This window comes from Thalia democratica, chromosome 2 (assembly GCF_965202585.1).
Source record: "Thalia democratica chromosome 2, ktThaDemo2.hap1.1, whole genome shotgun sequence".
NCBI classification, from domain to species: Eukaryota; Metazoa; Chordata; class Thaliacea; order Salpida; family Salpidae; genus Thalia; species Thalia democratica.
This window is the reverse complement of record NC_139166.1, coordinates 82,766,517-82,787,649: the sequence shown is the minus strand read 5'-3', so window position 1 is coordinate 82,787,649 and position 21,133 is coordinate 82,766,517.

Sequence of the window (21,133 nt, the reverse complement as noted above, 5' to 3'; positions counted from 1 at the left end):
CAAACGACTTGCTGTATTTGGAATATTTTTATATCATTACATAGTTTTGTAAATAATAAATTAGGCATTATTTAAATACTTGTAAGCTCTTCCTAACCCCAAAACAAAAATAATAAGTGTCATCACTGGTTATTACCAAAACATTACTGTTCGTTCTACAACGTTATTAATATATCAATAAACTGTGATTGATTTGATAACTAGTTGTAACAAAGTTTTTTGATATAAGTGGAGGCTTTATAAATTTTGAGTAATATTAGAATTTTACTCTAATATTAATTTTGTAATTCTTTGTTTTGTTTTTACTATGTAGTTAAGTTTTAAAATTTATAAATAACAATTTTCAAGATTGGAGCTTAGTTTTAATAACATATAAATATTTATGATTTACTTATTAAGACAAGTTTTTTAGTTTCTAAACGGTGATTACTTAATAAAATAAAACCAAAGAACGAACAAACTCTGATAAAGATAAACTATTAAAGTCAAAATAAAATTCTCTGATATCATTAAAACTTATTACCAACTTGTAAAGTTGTTTTTCTGTATAAATTAAATTTAAAATTATCTTAATACGTGAAAAGCTTCATTTAAGTTTTTACAGCTTAAACTGGCTAACAATAAAATTTTTTTGTTTAATTTTTTATAAATAAGTAAGATACCTTCTAAAAAAACTCGGTAACGCAGTTCAAAAAAATATTCAAAATGTGTTAAATTAATGATAAAACAAACTTTTTTATAAAAAAACTACAGTAATTAATATTAATTAAATAGTTTACGAATGTTAGTGTGACATCATGTTTTATAATTGATAATCTATTAATTTTAAATAAAATTGGCATCACAGATAATGGAAAAATTAAACAGATAATCTATCTAAAATAAAAACTTATAATATTTTTATCAAGATGATAGTAAACTTTGAAAAAATAAAAACCGTTTGAAAACGACTTGTTGTACTTGTTATTTTTTTGTCTCACCGCATAATTCTATAAATCAAAAATTAATCATAGTTTAAATATTTATAAACTCTTCTAAACACCCTAACAAAGATACTAAGTGTTACTACCAAAACATCATTGTGCGTTTCCTAATTTTATCTATTAGCTCAAACTTTATCACAACAAAACCTAAATACTTTTCTTTTTATTGTGTTTTTTAACACTTTATAATAGATAAATATAGACTACTTTGGCGATAACTAAATACATCTGCAATTCACGAGTACTATGAAATTAAAGTATAGTTATTTTGTTTTAATTAATCAAAATAAACGTCAAAATGATGATTTTGGTTATGCTAGTCACATTAAAACTATCAATATAAATATATTCTGAGTGTTGTTTAAATTTACTTCATTGATAAACATAATATCTTATTATTATTAAAACATGATTTATTGATAACTAATTGTGTCAAATTTTCTAATATAAATCCAGTTTTTTATAATTTTAGAATTATAAAATATTTTTATAATAAGATAACTATTTATTCATGTTTCAATCGATGCATTCTTTAGTTTTATTTTATTTTTATTACTAAATACCGTTCCATTTTCAGTAAAGTATTATTATTTTGCTTAATTTTTAAATTGTCTCAGTTAAATTTAAATTTTAATTGCTTGGCTGTTGTGATAGTTAAGGTATTATAAACGCAGCATACATGTATAGTTTAAAAAAAAAAAAAACATGTTATAGAATACAAACATTAAATGTTTTGTACAATGAAAGTTAAAAGGTTTAAAAAAAATATGTTTGATATAAATAGTATGTTAGGTTAATTTGTCTTAAATGAAATGCTACTTTGTTGAAAAAGTCGAACAAGTATATTTGCTTTGTATAACTCAATTTTTTGTGTTTGAGCATTTTAAAAAAATCCTAGTCAAACAAACAATTTTTTACATAGATTTAATTTTAATTTATAAATAAGTTTTAAGTGTTTATCTGTGCGAGTATTAATTGAATACAGTTACATTGAAGAAACTAAAACTAAAGTAATGTTATTTATCATAAAACTTCTAATTTGTACACAGTTTATTTCTATAGAGTCGTTGTATTTGTTAATGATTCTTAAAATGACATAGTATGAATAACTGTATGCATATTGCGAATTCGTTTTATTTTTAACTTTAAAGTACTGAGTTTAATTGAGACGCTTAATCGCGGTAAAAATTAAATGTCTGGAATAGCATATATTGTGTTTTATTTACATTTATTCTAAAAGAAACAATGTGTTTTTGTCGGTAAAGACTTAAATACGGAATTTAATATTTTTTTTATAATTTTTTAGAACTTTGATTTCAGAAAAACAAATTTGTTTTTATTCTTTTTAAAGATTAAAATAACTTATTTAATAATCTTTTAAGAAATATTAAGACTTTTTTAAATTTTTATTTTTACCATGTATAATTCTGATACAATTTTTTGTGAAGTAAATTTTTTTTTTACAAAAATTGAATTGTAATTTAAATTAAAGGAGTAGTAATGAATTTTTATTTTTCTTTTGTAACCAATATAATTTTTAGAAAATTTAAAGATAAGGGAATAATATTTCTAAATAACATATACAGTAACCTCTCGGATCTTTACGCACTCGTGACGTTACGCACTCTCGTTTAGTTACGCATTTTAGAATTCTAAAAAATTCAAAAAGTAAAAATTTAAGTTTTTTAAATATTGCACAAATTAGGTTACTTGTATATTTTTATTTTAAAATATGTTTTTTAACGCTATCTCACCTCTCTATATCTTTAGACTTTGTAAACTTATGTTCCTTGACTAATTAGTAAACATTTGTTTATATTTCAGTGTATCAGAAATTATATTAACAATAAGAAATTAAATTAAAATTCTGAAAGAAGTATGACTGTGTTAAATAATGAAAGTATATTAAAACAATGAGAGTTTAAAACACAAACAAATAATACAGCACTCTTGCCCTATATATTTTTAAAGCGACACAAATTTTAATATAGACACCACACCATTTCTTAGTTGTAAATAAACACTTAATTATAGATTGAAGTTGCTAAGTAGACTAGAATATAAATGTTCAGTATCTAATAAGTGACATTTAAATAAAGATTAAGATAAAATTTACTTCAAATAAAAATTAGTAAAACTTTTCAACAAGTATTATTACTTTAAATAAATCTAAATTATTTTTTTTATTAATATATGTATAGCTTTATCGTTTGTTTTAATATTTATAAACAAAGTAAACAAATTGTTAAAAATACGAAAGTCTCAAGTCTGCTTTTAACTAAAAGCAATATCAAAAAAACAGTCATTATACTAACTATATTTGGTACCTCTCGTATCTTTACGATCTCTCATAACTTTACGCACTTTTTCTGTGGACACAATGTGCGTAAATAAGCGAGAGGTTACTGTATAGCAAATTTTTATTCCAACTTTGTTATATTTTTTAGGTGGTTGTTTTTTTATTAAATAAATTTCGCTTTACGTAACTGAAATTATAATTACATGCTTAGTTGATAAAAAACTCGGTATGTTATATAAGACTTTCGTCTTTTTTTATAAAAATAAACAAAATGTTTATTGTTTGTTAGTTTCTTCTCTAATGTTTTTAATCTATTTTTATAATCTTAAGGATCTACAAAGAGAAGGAGAAGTTTAAATTTGTGTAACATTTCGAAGATAAAGCAATTACTGTATAAGAAACTAACCTTTACTGTTATGAATATATATGTATATTAAATTTATCATAGTTTTTGATTTATTGCCGCTGTTTGCGGTAAAAATCAATTTCAGAAATATACTTATTAAATCAGGCAATAAATTGAAAATATATACAAAATGTTAAACTTTCTTTTTTGTGTTATTATTAATTTGCGTCACTAATTACATAGTTCTTTGACAATAAAGTACACAAATCTAATTGAAATAATTCTACTTAGTGAATACTAATTATTTAAAAATCTAAGTAGAGAGCAAAACTTATTATAGTTATTACAGAAAACAAATTAAGATATCAAATACATACTTACTACATACAAGTACACTAAATTTAAGTAAATGTTTACTAAAAACTAGAAATAAATATATTTTATAAATGATTTGTTTTAAAACGTAAGAAATGAAGTGCTATCATATAATGTTTTAGCTCTTGTACAGTTAAACTAAATTCAAGTAAAATTAATGCTTTTAAGCATAATTTTTCTTTATTTTTAGTAAAATATATTAATAAAGTTATTCTTTTATTTAATAATAAACGATTTTGGTTAGATTAAACTTTAAAAACATTCAATTTTATATTTCTTATAGTACAAATATTATTGGCTCTGCAAAAAATTATTTTTAAAGTTGACAAATTAAAAATTTTGTATAATAAAATAATATAACTAAATAAAAGTTAACTTAGTGAAGTATTTCTTAATTTTATGATGAAGTGATGAAGGTTTTTATTACTAGAAAGAATTTTCTATTTATAGTTTATTCTCATATGGTAAAAAATATAAATTTAGAAATTATTTTGTTAACCGCTCTTTTGCGGTGAAAAATTTGCGCCACAGAAAAGCTAGTAAGCAGTTAAAAACTTCTTGTAGTTTATGACCAATTTAAAAACAGTAGTTTTTTGGTTTAAAAAAGCATAACTTCCGTTTCTAATAAAAAAATTATAAAATTATTATTATTTACCATGAATTAAGAAACTTAACTATCAATTAAATAATCATATAAGCAACTGAAAATGTTTAGGAGAAGAGATTGTTATAAAATGCAAGATTAAAAGTTTTTAACTTGAAAGTAAACAACCCTACTTGATATGTTCTGTTATATTTCATAGGTATTTTCAATCCACTAAATTGAAAATCTACTACTCAATGCAGTTAAAACTCATTATCTATAAGAAAGTTCTTTCACTATAAATGAGATGCAGAAATATTTTTTTGATGCACTTCGTTTATAGTGATGACTTTCTTTTTTTTTAATTTCTGTATTGTATTTAAGTTTTTCTAAATCTAATATAAGGAAGTACTTAATTAACCTAGCTACTATATGTGTCGTAAGCAATTATCTTTAAAATAATTAAAAACTATAAATTAAGTGTTTAAACATTTTTTATCTGCAAATAGATTTATAACTACAACCTAGTCTCACGTACAAAATAATATTAAATAAATGTTCTCAAGTAAAACTTTTTTAGTTTTATTGATGCAATTTGTAATATTGAGTTTTACTTAAAATTGATATAAACTTAATACAGGTGTTTTTCAAAACAATTACTTTAGTTTCATTATGTTAGAAAAATACAAGTTTTAGGATTTATTCGGTTTAGGATTCCTTTTTTTAGCTGTAGTTTAACCATAAAGTTTAGGTGAATTAGGTTTTTTTAATTATTAAAATTAACTATTTCTATTTATACTATTATGAATTAGTTAATACTAGAATTTAATACTTGAAGACATTTATTATGGTTTAAGGCAAGGATACCGCTTTTTGGTTACAGTGAAAACATTAGCCAAAAATGCCAATCGAAAACAAGATTAAAGTTTCTTCAAATCTTCTTTAACTTTGCAAATTGTTTTTTATAATATTTTTTAAACACCAAACGTTTTACAGCCTGAGAATCAAAAGTAGCTGTAAAAATAATCACCCAACGCCCTATTAGTAAATCATTAATTGTAGAATATTAATTAACACCAGCATTCTCACAAATAATTTATACACTTTTGTTTATTTATTGTAGATTGTTAATAAAAATATCCGTGAGGCCTGTTTTCCAATTTGAGATCGCGAAACGCGGTGTTTGTAAACTTTAAAACTTGTCTACCGCAATAATTTGTATGGCTTTTTTTTTACCCATTTTCATTTACAGTAACCTCTCGCTTATTTACGCACATTGTATCCACAGAAAAAATGCCTAAAGATATGTAAGATCGTAAAGATACGAGATATTACTAATATACTCACAATTCTGGCTGTCTTTGATGTTGCTCCCAGTTAAAAGCAGACTGGGGACTTTCCCACTTTCAAAAAATTGTTTACTTTATTTATAAATATGAAAACAAAAGATATAACTATACATATATAAAAATATTCTACTTGAATAAGGCCTGAAGATCCCTTAGGGGTAACATTGTTGCCTTAGTGTGAATAAACAAATTTTATATTAACTTTGTCTCCGAAATTAAAATTGTTGAGACCTGTTGTGCCCAAGGAATAGTCCTTGCACATACATATACAAAAAAAAGGATTTAAATTTATTTAAAATAAAAATACTTGTACACAAATTTTACTAATTTTTATGTTAAGTAGATTTTATCTTTATCTAAATATGACTTAAATGATACTTAACATTTATATTCTATTCTACTTAGCAAATACAATTAAAAATTCAGCATTTGTTTACAATTAATAAATGGTTTGGTGTCTGAATTAAAATTTGTGTTCCTTTATTCATGTATAGGGCAAGAGTGCTGTATTGTTAATCTATGTTTTGAAATTTCAGTATTTCATTATACTTTCATTATCTAAAGAAGTCATAAATCTTTCAGAATTTAAATTTAATCTCTTATTGTTAACATAATTTCTGGTATACTGAGGTATAAAACAAAACTAAAATTGAAATATAAATTAGTCTTAAAACCAACGTAACTTTCAAAAAAAATCTAACATTTTTTTATACAATTATGTGTTAATAATTGTTTAACCTTTTGTTGCTCACTATTTTGACAGATTTTATTCAAAAAACGAAACATTTTAACTTGATCCAATGCTTATATAAACTAATATAATATAAACAGTTTTCCCGATAAACAGTTATGCATAAAAGAATTTGGTTGAAACTTAGTAAATTAAACCAAGTTGTTTCTAGGTTTTAAACTACAATAAATATTGAAACTCTAAAAACTCTTCCTAACGACTTCAGGCTAAGTTTTAATAAATTGAAGTAGTCAATTAATACAAAAGTTTGCGATAATGACATTTACTCATTATTTATAATTTGAAAAGTGGTTTTAACCCATAAAAAGGCTTTAATAAATATATTGTTGTATTAATCGTATAATTTTGATGAATATTTTTAAAAAGGTTTAGCTGAATTAAAATACACATTAATAACATAATAGTATGAAACTTAACTTTTGTTTAATTCGCAAATGCAAAAAATAACAATACTTTGCAAATTTACTGAAAAGTTTTTTATTATACAACTAGGATATTAAGACACCAAAAAAAGATTAAAATATAAAAAAAAAAACTGTTCTAATGAAAAAACTTTAACTAATTGTTCTATAAAGCCTGTAAGATAATAAAGCTAATAGCTTTCAAAAAATATTGCATTATTATTTTGCAACAATTTTTATTGACTTCACATATGTTACACCGCAAACAGTTTAAATATTTTAAAACATAAAATAAAAAACACTCTGAAAGTTATAAGCATCAACTTTATTTCGTTTCTTGATATTTAAAACCGAAATATGCGGTCACCTTTTAAATTAATTGGACTGTAAAGTTAACTTAACAATCAGTCTAATTTGAATTTCTGCTGAGTCAGCATAATTTTAAATGCTTTTTTTTTACTTTTTTTTTAACCCTTATCCATAACCCACCTAAAAAATATTAAAATTTAAATAAAAAACGAAGTTTAATAACTAAAAATAAACAAAATATATAAAAAGAGCATTTTTGCTGACTTAACGAATATGCAAATCAGACTAACATTCAAATATTCTTGCTATCGAATCTCACTCGTACAAAAACAATTTTTTTAGAGATATTCGAAGCTTTTAAAAAATTATCAATGTATTTACAAACTTATTAATTATTTTTCTAGGTTAATGTTTAAACTGTAGTTAAACAATTCATTAAAAAAAATGCAGAAATCAAGATAGTTTATCAAAATATTTGCATACCCCTTATGACATTTTCATTACAAAAAAAAATTACTGATTACTAAAAAAAACCGTTGTGTAAAATTTTATCAGACAAAATATACTTTCAAAAAGTTATTAAGTTAATTTCTTAACTTCTATTAAATTAAAGTTAATAAAAACATTGATATAGTGATGAAATAAAACTCTGTATTAATAAATATAGTTAATTTAATATAAAAGAGCCTTCAATTATGTTAATAAAAACTACTTACGTTACTTAAACTTAGAATCAAAACGATTGCTATAATGACAAAAAAACGTTGCATTTAAAGTGAGATAAACGCAAGGTCAGTCGTTTAAAATGTAAACTTTAAATAACTTAACTAAAATTAAAAAGTTTTGTTGTGCAATATAAGAAAAAAATAGAGTTTAAAACTATTTATAGTTAATGGCATTTTGATTATTAATAATAGTTTACTACTAAAAACATGTTTTATTATGTATTTATAAGTACAAAAAAAAAAACACGCAATGTAACATTAATGAAATAAATTTATTTTATTATAGTTCAATTTATTTTTAAATTTTGTTTAAGTATAACTCATACATAGAAATTTTAAATATATTTTGTATATGTATTAAAAGCTTTTAATTATCAACTTTCAATCAATTATGTTATCAAAGTTTTTAAAATTGTGCTAACATAACAAACTTACATAATATAGTTTTATAAGAATTTTATGCAGTTAAATATAATTTTTAAATCTTTTACTGGCGTTACCGTCAGTAACACCGCAAAATCTTGTTTAATTATCAAAAATATAAGAATTCCAGTTTTAAGTTGTTAAATTATAATCCACATTAAAGTAAGATGATTTAAAACTGCATAATACAGTAAATATTTTATAGATTTTCTGCAACGTAATGTTTAAGAAAGAATGAAAACCTTCAAATTAATATTTATTGCCTATATTACCTTGTTAAAGCTTCTTCATTCTATATTTTAAATTGTGATTATTTTTTTATATAAAAGCAATTCCAATATCAGTAAAGTTTCCATATAATAAATATTTAAATTTTTTTGTTTTAGTGAGTTATTAGAAAACGATTATTAGTAATTATTATAACTAAATTTTAGAAGTTTTACTGTTTTTATTAAAAGAGTTCACTAATGGAACTTCAGAAAAGTTGTTTTTATTCAGTTTCATACTTAAAGTTAATTGCTATAATTTTCGCTAATACTTTAATAAAATTGGACTTACAATTTAAAATTGGTATAAACGTTTGATAAAAAAGTTTTAAAAACATGAACATAATAAATCAAAACTGTCAAGACTAATAAAAAATAGGTAAATGATTAACTGCAGTTAAAACTAAAGTTTTATCTAAATATCTTATAAAGCGAGGTAATCGAAAAAGTTACGACTTGTTTACAAACATTAACTATAAAACTTTGATTGTATGTACATTTAGTAGACAGTATAAGATGTTAGGAAAGAAATGTTTACTAATAACTTATATGGTAGCTTATTGCTGAGTTGCATTAGGAAATTATTCAACTAGCTAATTAAAAAACTTTAGTCTTACGAGAAAAATTTTATTTTTTTACCTAAAATATCACTACAAATTTTAGATTTTAATTTTTTTTTGATTTAAAAAAATCTGTTATTATTTCATTTTTGACAGTTTTTCCTATCAGAAAAATAATACGCTAAAATAAGTTTTAAGCGTAAAAATGATGAACACTTAGTTTGAGTAAAAAATATTTTTTATAGCTATTTTGTTATAGTTTTTTTTAAGTTCATTTTCAATAGATTCATTATGAAAATCAGTAAAAAAAATAATTTTTGCATACCATTTAGTTATTTAGTACGATCAGTAAAAAAAAATCTGAAAAAAAGTGTAAAAATTAAGTAACTTTATTAAGTAACTTTGTAAACAGGTGGCTAGAACTGAAATAAATACTATATGTAGTTTTGCAACAACTTGTATATAAAAAAAGCGTTCAAGATACTTATGCGAGGTAAATTAAATCTGCACGTTTTATACAAGGCAGCTCAATAAGTTATGCGAATAAAAATCAAAATAAAAAATACCTAAAGCAATCAATTGATATTCAACACAAGCAACAGAAAAATAGTTCAATAAACAATAAACAATTAGAGAGAAAAATAAACACCAATTTAATTGAATAATTTATAATATGGAAAAGTCTTTCCAAAACTTTTAATTTTGCATTAAAGCTATAAAACACTATTTATTGTAACTTTGAATTTTTTTTACGACAGCTTAAATAAAACTTTAGATTTTTGAATACGCCTTTTTATTTTTCTTAAATAAAACTAAACAATGTTTATACCAATTGTATCACTAAGTTAAGTTGGTAAATTTTATAAATGTAAAACAAATAAAGCATAGTTTGCAGTATTCAGTTAATCAAAAACAAGATAATTTTCGTGTAATATAGAAACGTATATCAAAAACTAAAATATTGTGTCAAATTTAAGTGTTTTATTAAAAGAAGCGAAAACATAAACTCCTCAAATTGTATTATATAATAAAGAAAATTTGCCAAAATTAATTTTTTTATATTTCACAAATAAATTCTCTTAAACCTAATGAAGCAAAAAATATGTACAATACTTGGTTGTTAAAAAAACATTTTCTGTGAAAAAAGTATTATTCAAAAAATTTTAAATCGATGTATTTTAGCAACGAAACTAAAAGTATACAAAAGTATTCATAGTCATCATAAAATGCGACAATTTGATATAAAACTTAAATTAAATGTATGTAAAAATTATTTTTTGCAACATTAATTTAATTTGATTAGAGTTGTTTTAAATAAATTCTTTGCAATACTTTTTATGAAAACTGAATATATTTTAATAGTTAAGTTATGTTGATTTTATTGCTAAGATTTTAGTTTTTAAAATTGATCAAGAAGCTTCACTGATTATTTTTAGTTTGTTAAAATAAATTTTTAATAGATACAAAGACAATTTTTATATTTATTCTATTTTAATGACATAATATTTCCTTTAAGTAACTTTATTTTCATTAGCTGGAGTAGAAATACTTGTAAAAAGTATTAAGTAAACTTTTATTTAATTTGTGAACATTATATATTGTTTACTCTATGAAGTTTATAAAAACTTATTGATATTTTTAACTTATGCAACTTTACACTATAAGACTAATAAAAGTTTTTCTAACCGACAATAAATGGCTTATAACTTTGCAACAAGTTTTTTTGTCACAAGCAAAGGTTCCTTGTGACGTAAGAAAAAAATTCACAAACTCTCGCATTTTAAATTAATATATAATTAAAGAACATTCCGGGTAAATGCTGATTTAAAAAGTGTTGCTTCATCCTTTTGTATTTTAAAAGCCTTTTTAACAAGGCAAATAAAAATTTATGGTTATTTAAAGTTTTTGTATTCAAAAAATTTTATCCGTGTTTTGTAAATTTTTCAAAGTTAAATAATTCTACTTAAAAATGTTTATGTTTTAATTGTATTTATATAAGTATGTACACAAAAAAATGCAGTTAAAATCACATATCGGAATACCCTTACTATGTATTAATACTAATGCACAGTTTTTACCGAATTTATTCAAAACTTAGTAAGCAGCAAATATAAAACTAAATTTCAGACATTTACTATTTAAATTAGTGATAAATATTGTTAAAAGCTCTCTAAATTACTATAGTCGATTGTGAAAAGTGTTAAGAACTGATAAGTTTTAAGATTTTTAGTGAAAAATTCATTGTTAATCTTTCATAATAATCGTGTTTAAATAAAAAACTGTGTAAATAAAACTCAACAGCTTATGAACAAATCACATATAAGTAGCTTTAATCGACTGAAACCCATAAATCGTAAATAATATTTTGCTTCAAACTTGTTATTGTTCATAAATTAAAAATAAGACAATCTTAATTACCTCTTTACGTATTGACGTCTCACAAAATCAAACTAAAATGATTTTATTTTAACAACATGAAATTTTTGATTTTTCCCTTTTGTTTGTAAATTGTATAACGGCAATTAAGCAACATATATAATTAATAAGTTTTTCTTTAATCTAATAAGTGTGTTAAAACTAAAAAGTGTATGTAATTATCTAAATAATAATAGCTGATTTTAGCAAATAATTTTGATTACAAATTAAAACTTATTATTTTATATTTCAATAAATAAATGATTTAGCTTTACTTTTTTAGGTTTAAACTGCATGAAGTATGCAATAAGATTTATCCAAGAAAAGGTTTAATATTAGCTATCAGTTATACTGGATGTTTTTAAACATTAAGTATAAATTTAAATTAACAATACTTTTTTTCAGTAATCTTAAAGTTTAAGTTGATTTGCCCGAGTTTCTTCGGGTTTCAAAAATTTTAAATATTTCTTTAAAGATTTATTAATTATCCACATCAAATTGATTTTGTTCATATAGCAAAAAGTTAACGTGGCTTCTTGTGTCTTTTTTGCTTATTACGTCACTATAAAACTTGTTGCAAAAATAATTTATTTTATCAAGTAATTTCAAAATAAAATTTACTCGCATAACTTTACGAATAATTTTTTCTAGGGTGATTTGCAACAATCTTTAGTCTTTTGTATGTTTTACTAAACACGGTGATAATTTCAGTTTTTTAATATTATTCTGCTCTTTTTTTACTTTTTACCATTTTTAATTATAACATGCTTTATCTTTCATTTTTTTGTTTTAGAATACTATATTTGTTAAAATCTGTACAGCAAAACATAATGAAAGCTTAGTTAATACTTATGCATCTTCTCTAAGATTTTTCGAAAAAGGAGACGTAACGGCACACTTAGCTAGATAAATAAATATTTTACAATTATTGCAGACTTAACAATTTAGTTTATTGTTAATAAAAGCAATGCTTACATCAAGATAGCTACTATATAATAAAAATTTATATGAGCTTAGGTTTTACATAGTTTGATAAGTAATCAAAATGCGATTAGTAGTAATTATTATTTACTAACTTTTGTTGTAGTTGTTTTTTTACTGTCTAAGTGTATGACAATCTACAATTTCTACTATTTATGATAGTTATTATTTAAATTAAATTTATAAACTTGAAAACAATTTAAAACTATTTTAACTTTTTTTTTTTAAAGTATAAGTAGCTGCATTGCGCAATTTATAATAAATCATTTTCAAGGAAGTTTATGTGCATTAAACTTTTCACAGAAACCATATTAGTATAATGAGCAGAGAAGCAATCATTTGCGGTGGTATTAATGTCGTCAATATATGTACAAATGCATTATTTTGCTCAAAAAAGTGTTTTGAAAACTTTAATACTGAAACTTAGTGTTTTAAACGTATTTGCTTAAGTACAATTTTTTTAACAAAAAAAAAAACATGTGTTATAACGATCAACGCAAACTTATACTACCAAAATTATTAAAAACTTATTAGATATAACTTAATATATCTTGTTCAAACTTTTAATGCTTGTCATAAATTAGTGTAAATAATTTTTGATTTTAAAGAATAAAAAAAAATATTGATATTAAATTCTTTTCGTAGATCAAAGCTTTTATAAAGATAGCGTTAAACTGGGTTAAACAGAACTTTTGTTTGTTAATAAAAATGTGAGTATTTTTAAACAATTTTTTGTGCACATAAGCTTTAATAAATTTTTACTAGCTAGAAAAAGCTAGTCTGAAAATCTTATTTTAAAAGCAGTAGGTTTCATATGATGAATTAAAAACAGGGTTTCATGTGTTTGTTTAAAATTAATTTTATACAAAATTGCTATTAATGTTAATAGATAAATCAAAATATAGGTATATAACACTAAAAAGTTCAATATTAAGTTATTACAATAACTTTATTTTTTTATTCAATTTAAATCTACATAAGTCTTTATTTTAAGAAATCTAAAACTATCTTGAATTGAATAAGTAGTATTTAGATTAAAGTACTTTATATAAGTATGCTAATTACTAAATTTTGTTATTTTAAGACAACATGCACGCTTTTTAATTCTATATAATTTTACCGTTGATACGTCTTTTATAAAAGTTACTTTAAACTAGAAAATACATAGTACTTAATTTTAATATTATTCAAGGTTTATTTATTAAATAAAACTTAAACATTAATAAAGTGAAGTCATGACTTTTAGCCATGTACAGTAATATTAATTTTTAGTACACACTTTGTTATTGCTGAAAATAACGTAATTTACTTTGTAAAAAAGTATTCTAACCATAAGCTTTTATTTAAAAGAACATACAAAATGTAATACTTACTTAGACTATGCGAACTTACGAAAAGACTAACTGTATTTATAAAAACACGTTAGCATTAGTTTTGGGCTACAAAACAAATAAATTATTTATTAAAATGCATAAAATTCACAATTATGATACATGAAATACACAAATGTTTAAGAAAAACTATAGCTGTCAGTTTTTCATTGGTGTTTACACTAATTTCTTACTTATTGGTTTTAGTTATTTTACCTAACATGATTTGGGTTACAAAATTTACAATTTAAATCGAAATTAAGTTAACTACATAAATTTACTTATGTTTATACTACATATTTCAACAAAATATTTCTTTAACTTATGTCAGTTAAACCTAAGCCTGTATTAATGGGATTACTTTTATATAAAAAAGCTAAGCTTAATAGAATTAAATAAAAGTGTCAAAATATTTATCTATCTTAATTTAAATTATTATCAGTAATGAGAGAAAAATTTATAAGTATATGTACAAAGTTAGTTAATATTACATCAACAATATCTCCATAAATAATAAAAACACTAAACGCCAATAATAACGAAAATGGCCATAAACTAAAATATATTTTAATAATAAAGGTCGAGTTTGTTACATGTAACATTATGTGTGTTATTTTTAATTTATTTTTGTCTTACTTGTAGTATTTATACTATTTAATTTTGATAGAGAATACCTTAAAACAAATTTTAAAATTTGAATGTTGAGAAGTACAACAAAGCAAGTAAATCAATTTGGTGTGATCAAATAGTTTTTGATTATATTAATGCAAGTATTTTTGCCATCTTATTTTACTAAATCTAAATGAAACTTGTCGCAAACATATTTTAATTACAATTTTTACTCGCATAACTTTGTAGAAGATAAACAGTTTATTTCGTTTCAATGGTATTATTTAATATTATATACTTTTGAAGTTTCACTTATTTTTCCCTGGCTATATAGGATCTTAAAATTTTTCTATTATTATTATAATTGATTTAATTACCAGAATAAACTTGATTTCTTTATAGTGCAACGGTCAAGTGATTGTTTGAGTGTTGCTATTTCATTACGTCACCATTGTTGCAAAATAATTTTTACTTAACAACAAATTGCAATAAACATTTTTCTCACAAAGTTTTTTATTAGATTTTTATTTTGTTTTTCACGCGTATCAGTTTTTAATTTTCTTTAACATGTGCTTTTTTTCAGTAATATATAGTTTTTACTCTCTTTAATTTAATTTTTTTTTTAAGTTTCTGTTTTTTTAGTAAAATTTATGAATATTTTCATTTAGATTGTTTTAAAGTGTTTGATTTTTTTAGATTGTCCACTTTTCGCAAACTCAATCTATAAAAAAAAAACTTTATATTTGATACTTTACATTTATTTGCTTTAACGCTTTTGGACCAACGAAGCTATAAAAATTAACTATTTTTTATGCGACACTAAAAAAAATTATATTATCCAAGTTTTATTTACAGTTTATTGTTAAGTTCAATTATTATACACCTGATAAAGTCTTATTTTAAGTGTTTGCAAAGTATTATTTACCCGAAAAACTTCAGGTTTATAAGTTTACTGCGTAGAGCAGAAGAATGTTTCATTAGCTGTAGCAAATTGCTTTTGATTGCTGGCATAATTGCTGGCATAACTAAAAGTGAATGTTTGTGTTTTGTTTGCTCACTACGTCATTTTGAAACTTGTTGAAAACTATTATGTTATAAAAATAACTTACTTTAAAAGTTTTACTCGCATATTAATACATAGGCTTACTTTTTCTTGTTGAAACCGTAAAAGGTTCTAGTTTTTTACCTATTTCTAGCTAAGTATCGTGTCAATAACAGTCATGTTATATTATTCTGCTTTTCTTTTACTTAAGATAATTTTTATGCTGTGTTACTAAAATTACTGTTTATTACTTATTTTGGTTGTTTGAGAATAATTGTTTTTTTTCACACGGTGTAAATTTCAATTTTAATAAAAATGAATTTAATATTTAATTTTTTTGATTACACAAAGGCCAACAACGTTTCAACCCTAAGGGATCTAAAGGCCTTAAAAATAAAATAAGAATAAGACGATGAATAAATAAAACATATGTAATAATGCAAAACTGTATAGTCAAGTTAAAATTAAAATTAAAATCACTATGTCAATATAGTATTATTGTTAAATAATTAAATTTGAAAAAGTTAAAAACAAAAACTCTAAATAGTAGCATATATACTTACAATTATTGATATGTTTTATACAAATCTTGGTTTATCTTATAACAACACAAACAAAATGCCATTTAACAAATAAGGGTATAATAAAAAACAAAAAATTAACATTAAAAGTTTCGAAAACGCCAAGTTTTAAAAACGAATATCATAAAATTCGGGCCGGTGTAAAAGAGCTCTTGTTTTTTATATAAATTTCGTTTTTGTAAGCAAGTGCTATCTCAATTTTATCAAGGCTGCAAGTTTTACAGGTCCTAACCTATATAGAATTAATTGAAATTATTCGAACTTATTTGTGCTAGAAAACGTACTGGAAATAGAACTAGATCTGAGCATCAAACTACACACTATATTTTCCGAGCTCAAAAGTTTAAAAAAAAACCTATCAAATCATTTTTAGTTACGTCTCATATATATTATTAAAAACATTCAATCATAATCAATTTTTGCATTTAGTAGTAAGTTGATAAATGTGATAAGCTTTTTAAAGTTTAAAGCCGTCAAAACAACTTATTAATATTCTTTTTCAAAAGTGTTGAAAGTAAAAATTTTGAAATTCGTCGAAAACCATGTACTATAAAATTCCAATTCTTTTAAGTTTCAAATTGTATAGTTTTAGAAAAACCTTTAAAGTTTAATAATACTAATAGATCATATTCTCTGTTAAGTAAAGTAGCAACTTAAAATTTAAATTAGTATTTTAATCAAAATAATTTGTTAGACATTGTAAAAAGCAGCTTTCAGAACGTATTATTCAGAATTATTTAATTTTTAGTACGTTTACATGTTTTTAACACGCATTAAACCGTATACAATTGGTTTACTACTCGATAACCGAAACGTTTTTTCTACACCAGATCCTACGACCAATTAATTTAAGCAGTTTTTTGTCTTTTTATAAATATAAGAGGAAACAAATTCATAGTTTTATAGTTCAATATTTCTTTATGTCTACTAAGTGTAACTGTTCATTGCAATTAAAACAAGACATAAACAAAGAAATTTTATAAAAAAAAAATGTTTGATATAAAATAATTGTAGAAGTTTGTGTTAAAGGTAATAAACTATAGCAATAATTTTGTCATAAATATGACGCATAAATTTAGCTGCTTTATTAAACTTATTTTAAGTAAATAATAAATGGTAAGTAGGTGTTTGCTAGGAATTCAAACTTTATGTATTTTAAATGGTTTTAACATGATTAATTCAATTATGAACAAACCTCAAAGCGAGCTTTTGAAAGAAAGAGAGAAAAATGTTAACGTTACAACTATGGTCAATGGATTGGTGTGGAGAAAGCCTTTCGGTCATTGAGGCTCACACCATGCATGTTATAACAACTTTTGAGCAACTTTAATAAAATTGATAAAAAAGTAAACTCAAGATCAATGAAAAATCAATATTGTTATTCACAGATAGTTTTTTTTTAATTTGTATATAATAACATTTATAATTTCAGTTAAACAAAATTATTTTTCTAAAAAGAAAAGAAAAAAAAAAAGACAAATATATAAAACAATTTAATTAGTATGGATTTTTATTTACATATTATTTACCTAGGTACTTATTCAAAGACAATTTTTATAGGAGGAAATATAGCTCTAAACATTAAATAACACTACTAAAATACGTCACTACATAACTATGTAATGTAAATTATTAAGAGCAGGTCTGTTAATATGTTTGATCTCTAAAGTTTAAATAATTCATTTGTTAAAATAATTGAGATATAAAACCTTTCAATCTAGCAAATACTGTTTTGAATTTAATATCTGTTTTAAACATTCTATTCCAATTTCCGCCAGGAAAGGTTTGTGATTTTTGTAAATTACCTTACTATATAAAAACTAAAAAATGTTAATGAGATAGATATAGATTAAGATTCTTTGTTTCAATTTTATTTTTTGAAATATACTGTTTAAAAAGTGAATTATGTGCTGATGACAATTTAATCTAGAAATAAATTTTAAAACTTGTTGTATGTTGTAAACTTTTTTATGTTATATTAACTAATTAGAATGTAAATTTTAAAGCAATTTGTTTTAAATTTAAATGACAAAACAAAGAAACAATTATTTACTCTCTTTTCTTAAGCAATATAACAATATATATATATATTGAATATAAATCATTACAAGTGAGCAATAATTGTGCATTTTAAAAAAGTCGCCAACGTGTTTCTTAGAGATTAAGCTTTAGTTTTGTGGTATTCATTTATGTTTTTGTAAACTTGCTAATAGTTGGTAATATTAAAGTTTTATAAATTTATTTTTGAATAATATCATTTTAATCTTTTTTATTTTAAAATAATTTTTCGCTAATTTTTTTTTAACACTAGTATAACTTTTTTACATGCGACACAATTATAAATCAAAAAATTATGTTTAAAGCTTAGATAGTTCATTTTTTTTAATGTGAATTTTGTTACAATTACTTGAGTTAAAAAACTGTTTTCTTAGTATTTTTTGTATTTAGCAGAATTTATAAACCAAATAAAGTTATAAAGAAAAAAATTGAAGATGTTTTATTATTAGATCTAAATTTTGCGAGCGTACAAATTCGGAGGAGGAGATAAAATTGCACGAGTTTACTAAATTGCATGAAGAATTTCACGAAGAAACTTTTGCACAAGCAGAGAATTCTTCACAGGTTAAGTTTTTTTATTAATTTTTTTTTATCACTGTTACCCCTAACCTTTACCCACGGTCGGTAGCATTTTATATTTTTTAATAGATTTTTTTATTTAATTTTATTTTTCTTAGTTATTTTCACTTCCACTGTTACCCCTATCCCCTAGCTTCGGTCAGTAACCTGTTTTTTTTTCTGTATTTTTTACTCTCGCGCAAAAATTGAACTCTTGCAAAATTGACCCTAGGTGCAAAATCGTCTTCGTTCAAATTTGTAACCCTTGTGCATTTTTGTGCTCCTGTGCAATTTTCTCTTCATGTAACTTAGATCCGTTCCCTTTATTAGTATCATTTAAATTAATATTTAATAATTAGAAATAGTTCTTATTAGATTTAAACAACTCGAATGTTGTTAATTATCAAACTTCAATATATACAAGTATTAAAGATAAAAAAGTTATTAGTATCATTAAAAATACTATCGAAATGTAAATTTTATTCATGGACGATATTTGCAATTTATCAATTGGTTTAGTATATACCACAAAGAATAATGCGACAAATTGTAGTACTTGCTTCTATGCGGTACAAGAAGTTATGTATTCAAAAATATTTTTCTAACATGAGTGATACACAGTTTTTAGCACAAATCAATATAAAACTTTTAATGATTAAAAATAGTTATTTGCCTTGTTAAAAAAGGCTTTCAACAGGAACGAACGTTCTACACAAGTACGTTACCACAACTTCAAAATAAGCGTTTATCCAAAATGTTCTTCATTTATATAATTAATGGAAACGTGAAACTTCGTGATTTATTTTTTTTTATACGTCACAAGGAACCTTTTTGTAAAAAAATTTGAACAAAAGAGTCGCAAAATTGACAGCTTTTTATTTATAAAAAGCTTTGAAGTACCTTGTAAAGTTGCATGAGCTGAAAATCTCTATAAATATTTATTAACTAACTAAAGTTAACAACTTAATTAAAATCTTTTTTAATTGGATTACCTTGCTTGATTTTAGTCGCAATTATTTTTATTAATGCTAATAACTAAAAAGCTTAAGTTTCAACTAACCTTTCTTAAACTAAAAAAAAAAGACAATAGTTTATAAGATGTTCGTTTAGTTTTGTAACCCGATATTTCCGGTTTGAAAATTACTCATACCACGAATATAACTTTTACTTTGTAATATTTACCATCTGTATTTGTTTATTAATCTATCTTTGATGCTAACGTTTGTCGCATTTTTGATGACGTCACTAAGTGTTTACTTTCAACCAGTTTTTTTTTTTGCTTTTAGTGTAATCAGTTAGTTCATAACGCATTATATCTGCTCAAGGGTAACAACTTAGCCTTACATTTAAAATTAGATTTAAAAAATTTTTTACTTTACAACATTTTACTAATTTAATTCATGCAGTATAAATAAGCATATTTTTATTCGTCAAGTTATACTTAGCATTAGTTTAATTTTAATTACTGTGTTATGCTGAACACATTCTTAATATTTAAATAATATCGCAAAATGTTATTTTAGGTTATCAGCCATTTCAGCATTCCTTTTAATTTAAGTTATTTCAGCTAAACCATTATTTATGTATTTTTTAGGTAGTTTTTACAGGTTGAAGATTCTAAACTACTATTACTATAACTTTTTAGGTTATCTTTTTATATTTTTAAAAAATATATTTTTTTAATTTATTAAATTTTATATTGTATATATTTTTAATTGTAAATTTTATAAATTTTTAATTGTAAATAATGCAATAGTGTTCATATGTTTTCAGTAAATATCTTTGAAATAATTTAAAATATCTTCATTTTATTTTATAAAATATCATTTTTAGTTCTGGTGATATTTTTTTCCAACTATATTTTATCTTCAGTTATTACAGTTTACAGAAAATATGTGGTTTCAAAGTTTAAAAAAGGTTTTCCTTGTGTTATCACTACTTATTGATTTTTTTTTCATCAAGAATAAATAACAAATAGACAAAGTCACTTTACATAACTTAGAACTAAATAAGAATAAAACAATAATTTAAAGTTATGAACACAACTAAAAAAATAAGAAATACATAAAAATCATATAAAAGTTAGAAAGTACTTAAACTATGTTCGGTTTATATTTTTAGATATGACTGTTGTTTAAAGTTAAATGAT